This window comes from Elephantulus edwardii, unplaced genomic scaffold, assembly GCF_000299155.1.
Source record: "Elephantulus edwardii isolate Elephantulus edwardi_28Jun2011 unplaced genomic scaffold, EleEdw1.0 scaffold00134, whole genome shotgun sequence".
NCBI lineage: Eukaryota > Metazoa > Chordata > Mammalia > Macroscelidea > Macroscelididae > Elephantulus > Elephantulus edwardii.
The window spans coordinates 7,824,474-7,836,275 of NW_006399884.1; positions in this window are offsets into that span (position 1 = coordinate 7,824,474).

Genomic DNA, 11,802 nt, shown 5'->3' on the forward strand with positions numbered 1-11,802 from the left:
TCATCAGTTCAGAGATAAAGGTAGGCAATCTCCCTCCTCCTGTGCAATTTACACCTTCTGAAAACTAAAGGAGAGTCAGCTGTGAGAGTTGAGTTGAAGCTTTAGAGAAGCCCACTGCACATCCTTCTCCTGGTGGGTTAGAACTACCAACCTTTTGGTTAGCATTGAGCTGCTATACGGCTCCTTTCCAAGGTTGGAAGGCACTCAAGACACATAGTAGGCTGGTGCAGGACCATAGTGCTGGCTGCCCAATAACCACCAGCATGGACAGGAAGAAACCTCTTTAGAAAGATAATTGCCAAGTACCTGGTGCTTAAAGTGAAATGTAAATAAATTTCATCATAAGGACTGAGGTCTGTTTGCAGGCACATGACAACAACAACATGGAATATGCTTAGCAGTGTCAGCAGACCCAGCCTGCTGCCACCAAGTTGACGCCAACTCTTGCTGACCAAGCTTGGGGTTTCTGAGGCAGTACATCTCAACAGGAGCAGAAGGCCACATCTTTTTCAGAACATTCATGGACCCTGGAAACCCAAGATGTAGGAAAACTCAGGCTAGGCTGGAATAGAGAACACCCTCAGCCACCCCTGGTAGGAGTTTCTTACTGTAAAGAGTTTGGGAGTTCACACCAACATCTCTTAGATATTATTTATGGTTTGCTGAGTCCTAGTGGCACAATGGGTTAAACATTGGACTGCAAACCAAAAGGCTGGCAGTTCAAACCCACTAGGGAGAAAGATGTGTCAATCTGTTCCCATTATACCCTAAAGAATCCATAACCATCAGCCAAGCAGATATATGCAAACCCATGTTTATTGAGGCTTTGTTCACAATTAGCAAAGAGTTGGAAACAACCTAAGTGTCCATCATCAAATGAATGGATAGAGAAGCCGTGGTATGTTCACACAATGTAATACTATGCATCACTGAAAAACAAGGAACTCATGAAATATTATTCAAAATGGATGACCCTGGAGGACATTATGCTGAGTGAAGTATCTCAGTCACAAAAGGATAAATACTGCATAGGGCCATTGTTGTAAAATGGGACTGACATCGGGGTTGAGGGAAGACTAAGAAAGAGGGTATAAATAATCTATACTGCATTGAAACAGATGAGGGAGAGAACTGTTTAAAAGTGATATACGATTAGGTGTTATTGTCATGACAGGAGTCCAGAATGAAGGCTTTACAGTGGAGTGGGCTTGGGAGTGGGATTGTATAACAACGAAAGAATTTTTCTTTTACTTTTCAAAGAGAAGAGCGAATTGAGGGGAAGGGGTGGGCAGGGAGAAAAGTTAAACAATAAATGAAGGAAGCCCTAAGTCTCTGTAAACTTTCCTTAAAATTAAAAAAGAATGTGCAGGACACTCCATAAGGCAGTTCTCTGTCTTAGGGTGACTGTGAGTTTTCCACTCTGTCCTACGTGGCATCATTTAACAGCAGTGAGTTGGTGCTGAGTTGTAAAGTTGAGTTGGCTGTAAAGTGAGTTGGTTTTGAGTATGAATTGTGTGATGTGTTAGCTGGAAGTGATTTCAGTGACTCATAACCTGGGTTCACTATCCATAACCTTTTGTTTCCTTCCTAAAGTCCTGGGTGAAACTGAGCCTCCAGCTATTATTCCAGCAAGATGTTGCCCACACTGGACCCCTGACTGCTGTGGGGACAACTCTGGTGTGTGGCGTTTCCAGGTAAGCAGCCAGTCTCTTACAATGTGACCTGGGTGTAGTGGCATTTAACAGCAACATCTCACACCCTGAAAGATAATAGGCCAAAATATTTACTGATTTAACTCAGGTCACTTCTCCAGAGCTGAGGTCTTGGAAGACGTGATGGTCCTCAAGGGTCAGCCAGGCCTAATGCTCTCATCCACCCTTGCTCTCCGCTGTTGGGGCCTTATGTTCCAGGGGGTTCCTGTGGTCCCCATTTGCCTATCTACACAGAACTGCGCTGAAATCCCATCTCCACTTCCTTTAATGTGGAGACCTGGTGCTATCATCCTCAGGGAGTTTCACTGCTAACCCAAAGGCCTCACCTCTGTGGTGGTTCAAAAGCATCAGCGCTCAGTAGGAGAAAGACAGTCAATCTCCTCTTGTGTAATTTACAACTTTGGAAACCCAGTAGATGGTTAGCCATGAGCCAGTTCCAAGTCGACAGAAATGAACTCTCTTTAATAGGGAGACCTACTGCATAAGACTGTTACTGTAAAAATAAAAGGATAACTAGTAAAACATGTATAGAAACTCAAGAGGGTGAGGATAGGGATGGGTGGAACCACAGGGCTGCACAGTTTGGTGGGTGAAGGGAGAGTGAGAAGCAAACAGGAAGGATCCAGGCAAAAAGACAGAGTACTGATGGCCAAGGTCCAATGGCGATTGATTTTATAAAACATAATACATGACAAGATAGGACACGTACCTGGCATACGCCCTCCCCAATTTTGAACCATGCAGTGTTTCCTTGCTCTGTTCTGACGACTGCCTGTTGGTTCAAGTATAGGTTTCACATTAGCACTATCAAGTGTTCTGGGATTCCCATTCTTATCAGAGTCAGCCACAGTTTGTTATGATCCACACAGTCAAATGCCTTTGCATAGTCAATGAAGCACAGATAGGCATTCCTCTGGTACTCCCTGTTTTCAGCCAAGATTCATCTAACATCAGCTACAATATTCCTAGTACCACGACCCCTTCTAAACCCAGCCTGGACTTCTGGCAGTTCTCTGCTGATGTGCTGTTCTAGTGATTTTTGGATAATCTTCAGCAGAATCTTGCTCGCATGTGAAAGCAACGGTACTGTTTTATAGTTTCCATACTCTGTTGGGCCACCTTTCTTTGGAATGGGAACCAATATAGATCTCTTCCAGTCAGTTGGCCAAGTGGTTGTTCTCCAGATTTCTTGACACAACTTGATGAGCACGTCCAGGGCAGCATCTGTTAGCTGAAAATTGGGAAGGGCGTATGCCAGGAATGTTTCCTGTCTCCATACCTTTTCAACCTGTATGCAGAACCGATTATCCAGGAGGCTGGGCTCTATGAAGAGAAATGTGGGGTCAAGATTAGTGGAAGATCTATCAACAATCTGCCTTATGCAGATGACAAAACCCTGCTTGCTGAAACTGAGGAGGACCTGAAGCGCTTGCTGCAGAGGGTCAAGGACTGCAGCTCAATGGGTTGAGGCTCAATGTCAAGAAGACAAAGATTCTCACCACTGGACCGATTGGCAGCATCAGGATGGATGGTGAAGAGATTGAGATTGTACACAGCTTTAGTCAGCTTGGCTCCACAATCAACACTCTTGGCAACAGTAGCCAGGAAATTCAAAGACATATTGCGATGGGAAAGTCTGCTGTTAGGGACCTCTCCAAAGTACTGAAGAGCAATTGGTGTCTCTCTGGAGACTAAGGTGTGTCTGATATAGGCCATAGTCTTTGCAATCATTTGTTATGCGTCAGAGAGTTGGACAATGACTAGGGAGCACAGAGGGAGAATTGATGCCTTTGAGCTGTGGTGCTGGAGAAGAGTATTGAGGGTATCATAGACTGCTAAGAGAACAAACAGATTCATCCTAGAGAAGGTTAAACCAGGCTGCTCCTTGGAGGCAAGTATTCTGAGGCTTCATCTGACATAGTTTGGTCATGCTGTAAGGAGAGACCAGTTCTTGGAGAAGGACATCATGCTTGGGAGGGTGGAAGGCAGGTGCAGGAGGGGCCCTTTAAGAGGTGGATTGATTTGGTGACTGGGATAATCAGGATGGATGTGTCAGAGACAGTGCAATTGGCACAGGATAGAGCAGGATTTAGGGCAGTTGTACACAGGGTCGCTATGAGTCCCAAGTGACTTGATGGCACACAACAACAATATATGACAATGATTGTATGAAACACAATGTGAATGAAGAATAATGTGAATCACAATGTATATAAACTTTGTAAGCAAACCACTTTAAAAAAAGGGGGGAAATGATAAATTTAAAATGATCTATAGGTCCTGTGAATGAAAAGGACAAAATGAAAGACACTGCAGCGTGAAAGAAAAATTGAAAAAAATTAACTGGGGAAGTGGGTAGAAAGGGGAAGGAAGGAAAATTCCCAATAATAAATGAATGAAAAATTAACTTTTCTGTAAACTTTCATCAAAATCACAATAAAATAAAGTTTTAAAAGTAAAATAATAATAAGGAGACCTAGTATAACAATGACCACATGTCCTACTACTAACAAGATGGTTGGAGGTTCCAATCCACTCAGCAGCTCTGTGGTAAAAAAGGCTTGGCAATCCCCTCTTGTAACCATGACAGCCTTAGAAACCCGTGAGGCAGTTCTGCTCTGTCCCATGGGGTCCCTATGGCTGAAGGCAGCCTGCCTTGGAACTCCCATTAACAACACTTACTATTTATTTTATATGATGATGATTTTCTTTCTGGCTCTTAAAAAATCTTTTCTTTTTTGGTGTAAAAATTTACAAATCGTGTTGGTTTTTCATATAGACATTTTATTACACCACATAATTATCTATATTTGTTCCCATTCCAAAGAAAGGTGATTGTACAGTGTGTGGAAATCAACAAAGAATATCACTGATATCACATGCAAGCAAGACTCTGCTGAAGATTATAAAAAAAATGACTGGAACAGCACATCAACAGAGAAGTACCTGAAGTGCAGGCTGGGTTTAGAAGAGGCTATGGCACTAAGGATAATAGTGCTAATGTCAGATGGTTCTTGGCTGAAAGCAGAGAGTACCAGAGGGATGTCTATCTGAGTTTCATTGACTATGCAAAGGTTGACTGTGTGGATCATAACAAACTGTGGCTGACTCTGAGAAGAATGAGAATCCCTGAACACTTGATTGTGCTTATGCAAAACCTATACTTGGATCAGGAGAGAGCCATCAGACCAGAGCAAGAAAACACTGCATGGTTCAAAATTGGGAAGGGTATACAACAGGGATGTGTCCTATCTCCATATCTTTTCAATCTATATGCAGAACAGATTAACTGGTAGGCAGGGCTCTACGAGAAGTGAGGCATCACGACTGGAGGTAGACTCATCAACAATCTGTATTATGCAGATGACACAACTTTGCTTGCTGAAACTGAGGAGGACCTGAAGCACTTGCTGCAGAATGTCAAGAACTGCAGCCTTCAATATGGATTAAAACTCAACATCAAGAAAACAAAGATTCTCCACTGGGCCTACTGATAGCATCATGATAGATGATGAAGAGATTGAGATTGTTGACAGTTTCCGTTTGCTTGGCTCTACAATCAGCACTCTTGGTACCAGCAGGAAAGAAATGAAAAGATTAATTCATTAGGAAAGTCTGCTGTCAGAGACCTCTCCAAAGTACTGAAGAGCAATAATGTCAGTCTGGAGACTAAGGTGTACCTGATACAGGCCATGGACTTTGCAATTACTTGCTATGCATCAGAGAGCTGGACCATGATGAGGGATGATAGAAGGAGAGTTGATGCCTTTGAGCTGTGGTGCTCGAGAAGAATATTGAATATATCATGGATTGCTAGAACAAACAAATTCATCCTGTAGAGGGTAAAGCCAGGCTGCTCCTTGGAGGCAGGATTCTGAAGCTTCTTCTGACATACTTTGGACATGTTGCAAGGTGGGATCAGTTCTTGGAGAGGAATGTCATGCTTGGGAGGTTGGAGGGATAGTGCAAGAGAGGAAGACCCTCAATTAGATGGATTGATTCAGTCACTGGGGTAATGGGGATAGGCGTGTCAGAGACAATAAGTTTGGCAAGGTATAGAGCAGGGTTTAGGACTATTGTACATAGGGTCACTATGAGTCACAGGTGACTCAACAGCACATAAAAACATAACAACAAGCTAGTTTCTTAGGGAGCTCTGTTGCCTAGTGGTAAGGAATTGGCTCGGTAATCTCAAAGACACAAGGGTCGAATCCACCAGCTGTTCCGCTGAAGAAAGATGGGCAGTCTCCTTGTGCGATTTACTGCCTCTGAAAACCTGCTGGTGGGTCAACTGTGAGTCAATTCTGAGTCCACAGCCGATAACAAGAGTCTGCTCCTTTGGGAGCTTTGGTGGCCCAGTGGTAAAGAGGTGTGCTGCCAACCCGAAGCCAGACAGGTCAAATCCAGCATGCTCCACTGAAGAAAGATGAGCAGTCTCCTGTGCAATTTACTGCCTCTGTAAACCTGCTGGAGGGTCAGCTGTGAGTCAGCCCTGACTTGACGGTAAGTAACAACAGCAAGAAGTCAACCTTGTAAGGTATTATTGTCTTTCCTTTCCCTCAACATACCTATTTATTCACTTTTTTCCCCTCATGCCCTCTCTTCCTATTCCCTCTTTCTGCATCTCAGAATCCTCATCCAACAATGGGAACCAGAGGATTGACTGGAGGTTACATGAAGAGAGAGAGTACCTCGCTCTCAGGCTGGGACAACTGGTCCATATAAAGTGCTTCCTCAGTGGTAGTCGCCTCCCCAGCCGCTTGCCCGTCACCCTCTCAGCTTCCCTGATTCATCAAAGTCTTGCTCCTTTCACTCTCATTCCAGGAACGAGGCTCATTTCTTTGACCATCACTCCCACATTCACGCATTCTCACCCTTTTGGATAAACACCCTTTAGCATCACTAAAATGTCCTCTCTTTGCACTCAGTCTCCTCTAACCACATATTTTTCTTTCTTTCTGTGAAAGCTCCTTGGTGGAGTGGTGGACTGTTAGACCACTATCAAAAGGTTGGCAGTTCAAACCCACCGGCTGCACTGTGGAAGCAAGATGAGGCAGTCTCTTCCTAGAAAGATCTACAGTCTCAGAAACTTTATGGGGTAACTCTACTCCATCCTCGAAGGTGGCTGTGAGTCTGCATTAACTTGACAATGCATTTGGTTCTGGACTTTTTGATAATAAGACTCAGGAGTCCTGCCGGTGCAGTGATGATGTGCGAGCATAAAGCTGGCAATCTGAAGGGATACCATTAAGGTTAGTGTCACCCCAGACTGCACTCATGAGGTCACAGTCCTGATCATCACAGGCCTCCTTCTGTACCAGACCATGCAGGACCTTTAGCCATGCTCATTATCAATATTTATCATGGAATAACATGTGATAAATAATAGCCACAAAATGATTAAATGGAATATTTCTTTAAGTATATAAATACTAGAGAGCAAGAGAGTCACTTTGAAGACTAAGGTGTGGCTGGTCCAAACCACAGGATTTTCAATCACTGCATTTAAGAACTGGACATTGAATAGGGAAGACCAAAGAGGAACTGATGCCTTTGAGTTGTGGAGTTGGAGAAGACTACTGCATATCCCATGGACTTTCAAAAGAACAAGATTGTCTTGGAGAAAGTACATCTAGGGTGTTTTTAGAGGCAAAGATGGTGAAACTCCATCACACATACTTTGGGAATGCTGTCAGGAAGGACCAGTCCTTGGAAAAAGAAATAATGATGGGAAAGCAAGACCCTCAACAAGGTGGATTGACACAGTGACTCAAACTGTGGACTCACATACTTTGGACATGTTACCAGTTTTGTGCTTGGAAAAGCAGAGGGTCAGCTCAAGAGAAGACCCTCAGAACAATAGACTGACATAGTGGCTGCTGCAATGTGCTCAAAGCAGAGCTGAGGTTGTGAGGATGGTGCAGGGACTACAAAGGGTTCTGACCTGTTGTATGTGGGGTCACCATGAGCCAGAGCGACTCCACGGCACTTAACCACAACAATATTAGGAAAGGAATCTCTCTCAAGGCATTTCTCATGGGTGCATTTGGTCGTTTGTTTTGTGTTCCTGGTCTCTGTGTGAGGGTGAGCCAGGGCCCACGTGTGCTGTCTCCAACAGCAGGACGTTTGAACCCACACCTCCGCCTCCTGTCGTCAGTGGCCCAGCAGGGCAGTGCATTCTGTACGTGCACGCCCGCTAGCCTCTGTTTCCACCTCTGCATCCTGCTGGCCAACGTGCGGGAACTTTCTCCAGCGAGGACACCGCTAATTAACCCCATGGAGCACTCGCTTCCCAGCTACGTGTGCAAAAGAGCCGACCATGGAGACAAGAAGGCTCCCCAGGCTTCCTGCAGAAAGCACATCGACCCCTCCTGCCCCACCAACTTCCTCTCAGAAAAGGGTCCTTTGGACTTAACATCGTGCCAGGAGTCACAGTTAAATGCTGGATTTCCACCCCCTCCTTGCTTACTTAATTTCAAGTGTTATGTTACGTATATACTATAGGAAACAATGGAGCTATTAGAAGAACATTATTTAGATGGGAAAAAAATCTGGTGGTGTAGTACACAGAGGATTGCTTTTCTGATTCAAAGGTTGCAGTTCTCTGGGAGCTGAATCCACCAGCAGCCCTGACAGAGAAAGATGGCCAATCTCTTCCTCTGGGATTTACAGCCTCAGAAACCCACTGGAGGGTCATTTATGAGTTGGTTCTGACTTGATGTCACTATGAGAATTATTTACCTAAAGAGCCCTGGTGTTTTAGTTTATAATGTATTGGGTTGCTAATTACAAGGTCAGCAGTTCAAATCCACTACCATCACTCAGTGAGAGCAAGATGGGCTGTCTCCTCTTGTAAGATTTACAGTCTGAGAAACCTGCTGGTATGAACTCTATGTTAGTGGATGTGTTTGAGGTTTCTTATTTAGATGCTGTTGCTGTTGTTATGTGTTGTCGAGTCGCTTGCGACTCATAGAGACCCTATGTACAACAGCCCTGAACTCTGCTCTGCCCTGTGCCAATTGCACTGTCTCTGACACACCCATTCCGATTACCCCAGTCACTGAATCAATCCACCTCATAGTGGGTCTTCCCTTCCTGCCCTGTCCCTCCACCTGTCCAAGCATGATGTCCCTTTCCAAGTACTGGTCCCTCCTTACAACATATCCAAAGTATGTCAGATGAAGCCTCAGAATCCTTGCCTCCAAAGAGCAACCTTGTTTAACCCTCTCAAGGATGAATCTGTTTGTTTTCTTACAGTCCATGTTACAGACTCAGCACTCTTCTCCAGCACCACAGCTCAAAGGCATCAATTCTCCATCTATGCTCCCTAGTCATTGTCCAACTCTCTGACATATAACAAGTGATTGCAAAAATCATGGCCTGTATGAGACCTTAGTCTCTAGAGAGACACCATTGCTCTTCAGTACTTTGGAGAGGTCCCTAACAGCAGAGTTTTCCATGGCAATACGTCTTTTAATTTCCTGGCTGCTGGTGCCAAGAGTGTTGACTGTGGAGCCTAGCAAACCAAAGCTGTGAAAAATCTCAATCTCTTCACCATCCATCCTGATGCTGCCAATCGGTCCAGTGGTGAGAATCTTTGTCTTCTTGGTATTGAGCTGATAAGTAAGAAAGACTGAAGAAAAAAATTGATGACTTTGAACTGTGGTATGGAAGAATACTGAATGAATGAACAGACATTTCACCAAAGAAGACATTCAGGTGGCCAACAAGCACATGAAGAAGTGTTCAAAATCCCTAGCTCTAAGAGAGACGCAAATCAAAACAACTATGAGATATCATCTCACCCTAGTCAGAATAGCAAAATTTAACAAAACAGCAAGCAACAAATGCTGGTGAGGTTGTGGAGAAACTGGAACCCTTATTCACTGTTGGTGGAAGTGTAAAATGGTGCAACTACTATGGAAGGCTGTATGGCAATTTCTCAAAAAGTTGCAAATAGAGATATCATTTGACCCAGCAATTCCACTACTTGGAATATAACCCAAAGAGACCATAACTTCTACCCAAGCAAATATATGCATACCCATGTTTATCATGGCTTTGTTCACAATATCAAAGAGTTGGAAACAACACAAGTGCCTATCAACAAACAAATGGATAGAGAAGCTGTGGTATATTCACACATTGGAATACCATGCTGCATTGAAAAACAAGGAACTCATGCAATATTATTCAAAATGGGTGGCTCTGGAGGACATTATTCTGAGTGAAATATCTCAGTCACAAAAGGACAAATAATGCATAGTGCCACTGTTGTAAAACAAGACTGGCCTCGGAATTGGGGGGAGACTGAGAAAGATGGGTTCAACAATGTATACTGCATTGAAACAGATGAGGGAGAAAACTGTTTAAAAGAGATATGTGATTAGGTATTATTGTCATGACAGGAGTCCAGAGCGAAGGCTGCATGGTGGAACGGACCTGGGGGGAGGGATTGTAAAACAAAGAAAGAATTTTTCTTTTAGTTTTCAAAGAGTAGTATGTACTGGGAGGTGGGTAGGGTTGGGAGGGGAGAAAAGTGCAACAATGAATGAATAGAAATCTAGTCTCCGTAAATTTTCATTATAATTAATAATAATAATAAAAACCCAAAACCAAAATGTGGGAACAATAAACAACATTATGACACAAGGAGAAGAAAGAAAAAAAGAATCCTGAAAGACCCACAGACTAGCAGAAGCAGTGAGAAAGTGGTCTAGGAAGAAGTGCAGTCAGAATGCTCCTTAGATGAGAAGGTGGTGGGAATTCAACTCCTGCCCTTGGTCGTGTTGTGGGGAAGGGCCAGTTCCTAAAGGAGGACAGCACACTTGATAAAGCAGAGGGTCAGTGAAGAAGAGGAAGACCCTCAAGGCTCAACTCAGTGACCACAGCAATGGGTTCAGACTTGGCCATTACGTGAGGATGGTGCAGATCTGGGCAATATTTCAGGCCTGGGTGGGTTTTGTTTTTTGTTTTTTTTAAATGAAGGGTTACTATGAATAAGGACTGACTCAACAGAAGCAAAGAACAGATTTAGATAAAAAAAATAGCTTATAAATCAGGAATGTGGCATGAGCTGTAGTTGTTCACTCAGAGTCTAACCCACAGAGTCTAATCCACTGTTGTGTTGATTCTGACTCGTGATGATGCTCCATTTGGTTTCCAAGGTCATAAATCTTCATGAGAGCCGAGTAGGATGAAAATGGGACAGGCTTATCTCGGGCGACAGGACACGGAGGATGCTCTTCCACCCACTCTTATTTTTAAATATTTCTTTTACTTTTTTCAGTCTAATAGTGTTACTTCTTTTTATTTTTAATTGTGATCTGAGTAAATTTTACAAAATAAATGGATTTTTCATTCATCTTACTTTTCCCATTACTGTTGAAAATGTGCCCATCAGAAATACACCAATTCAACCATTTCTACGCAGCTGATTTACAGGCTAAAGATATGGATAATCTGCCCCCATGTGATTTTCACTGGAGAGTCAGCTGTGGGTCAGGTCTGACTCAACAGTGCACAACAACAACAGTGTAGCAATTTTTATGAGATACTGGGTTTTTATTTTTCTTTAAGGGATTGAAGGCCAGTCAGAAATGGTCAACAGTAGCCCTTACTCATAAATTTATGTCTGGGAGGGGATTACTCATCTTTCTCTCTCAAAGCCACTGGTGGAGTTGAATTGTCAGAAATGAGTAGCCTTTTGGTTAGAAACATTAATGTACTACAGACTACACCGTCAATAGGTAGTAATATTCCATTGTGTGTAGGTCCCATTTATCTGCAGTTGGACATTTGTGGCCACTGAGCTTCTGTTTAGGTCCCTGAGTTGGCTAGACAGTTTGTACATGTGTCAGTGGATTGCAGAAGAAAGGTGTACTGTAGGTTGAAATTGACTCAAATACAATGAGTTTCGTTCTAAAAGACCCCAAGCTAGGGCTTTTCCCAGACTGGCCGCGACCCCGAGCAACTCACACCAGGTCCACTTGATGTAAGCACAAGAGGCTTTACTGACGAAGCTTCGGGACGACTTTTATCTCAGAAGTGAGACAGGGAAGTCTACCCCGAGCCTCAAAAAGGAAGGGAA